Source organism: Zalophus californianus, chromosome 7 (assembly GCF_009762305.2).
Source record: "Zalophus californianus isolate mZalCal1 chromosome 7, mZalCal1.pri.v2, whole genome shotgun sequence".
In the NCBI taxonomy this organism is placed as follows: domain Eukaryota; kingdom Metazoa; phylum Chordata; class Mammalia; order Carnivora; family Otariidae; genus Zalophus; species Zalophus californianus.
The window spans coordinates 55,271,285-55,273,252 of record NC_045601.1 but is presented as its reverse complement, the minus strand read 5'-3'; positions in this window follow the sequence as shown (position 1 = coordinate 55,273,252).

The window sequence follows — 1,968 nt, the reverse complement described above, 5'->3', positions numbered from 1 at the left end:
CAATTTTTTTAAAACTAGCAAATGCTATTAATATGAAATTATATTGAAAATTTAGTTCATTTTTATCCACAAAGTGGTTGGGATTGTGAATAAAACTACATTAGCTGTAGACAGAATTCTAGAGCTACATTTTCTTAGCACATCTAAATACATGACATAAATCCATTTGTATAATCTTTTGGTTAAACTGGTTAAAATCCCACCTAATTCCTTTCCAGTCTAGTTAGTCTTATTCCTTCTCCATTTATAGTACTGTTTGGAAGATAAAATTAAAGATATAAAGAAAAAATGGTTTGATCACAAATGTCCTTGTTTCAATGCCCATGTCTCTAACCAAGTTTTATGCAGCACTTAGATCATTTGTTAAGCAAGAAGTTGTTTGATTCCTTGAGCCCGGTCTAGAGACTTGACTTCAGTAAACCTTTTATACAATTCTACAAGTTTAGTAGGGGGAGGACAGAGCCAGAACTAAATAACGTTTCTCATTTCTGCCTATGTGAAAAATTTCTGGCATCTAGATATCAGAGAGCAGAGCTCATTTGGAATGGGCCTAGGGTAAGAGTTCAGACACTAGGGCAGCCTCAAATATGCCCTGGGTCATTCTATCCTCTGTCTCAGGGCAGTGATTTTGTATGAATATAAAGGACAACCAACTGGGTAGTGAAAGGATGGGTCTTTGTACCCCAAATATGCACCCATACTAGGTGGTAGAGGCGAGCAAATGTCTAAAGACAGATGCTGACACAGAGGTGCCAGGTCATGATCTGATGAGTGTGATGTCATTGTCCATTTTGCTGACTCATTGAGGCTACCAGTCCTGCAGTCATGACTGGCTCAGTGGCTGAGAGCTGGTTAAGATATGACTTGATCCAAAAGAGTACAAAAATTATTTCCAGCAGCAGAGGGTTATGATGGGAGGAAAAAAGGTTTTCCCTCTGGCATGAATTCAGTGGTTGTATGTTGAGCTGGGAGGAGAAACCAGGCAAGAATCTTATCAAGTTAGCTCATATATTTCATATTGCTCTCATTCCTGAGTTAAGAAGAATAACCCACAGAAGAATTCAAGCAGGTCGGACTCTTAGACCCATACTGAGAGGCATGGTGGATATTGTTTAATCCAGCCTCTCTCCTGCAACAGAAACCTACTCCTGGCTCCTTGCCTTCTGCTTCATATTGGACATTCTCTCCACCAGCCCTGCCATGACTGGTAGCGCACTCCTTCAGGAGGGGACATGTTTTGTTTTCTGGACCAAGATCTGTCTTTGTTACAAGGGAGCCTGATGCTTAATTCATGTGACTTGTGTCCAGTTTGACTACTGGGATCTCCCACACCAAGCTTTCCCCTCACCTAAATAGCATTCTTGTCTTCACCTGTATTCTCTTCTCTATGTTCAATTGTTATCTCTGTTGACTTTGAATATAACCTATCCAAATTTGGCTAATGTCCTAGTAGAATGATCTTTCTTGACTTGTCATTTTGTTGCCTTGAAATTTCATCGTTACTGTTAAAGTCTATTTTAAATGCCACCTCTAAAAAGAAAACTATTACATTACAATTACATTAATAGGTATCTACCCAAAGAACACAAAAATACTAATTCAAAGGGATACATGTACCCCAATGTTTATAGCTGCATTGTATACAACAGCCAAACTATGGAAGTAGCCCAAGTATCCGTTGATAGATGAGTGGATAAAGAGGTGGTGATATAGACTATTATTACTCAGCCATAAAAAAGAATGAAATCTTGCCATTTGCAACAACATGGATGGAGCTAGACAGTATTATGCTCAGTGAGATAAGTCAGTCAGAGAAAGACAAATACCATATGATTTCACTCACATCTGGAGTTTAAGAAAGAAAACGAATGACCGAAGAGGGAAAAAAAAACAAGAGAGACAAAGCAAGAAACAGACTCTTAACTGTAGAGAACAAACTGACGGTTACCAGAAGGGGAGGTTGTTGGG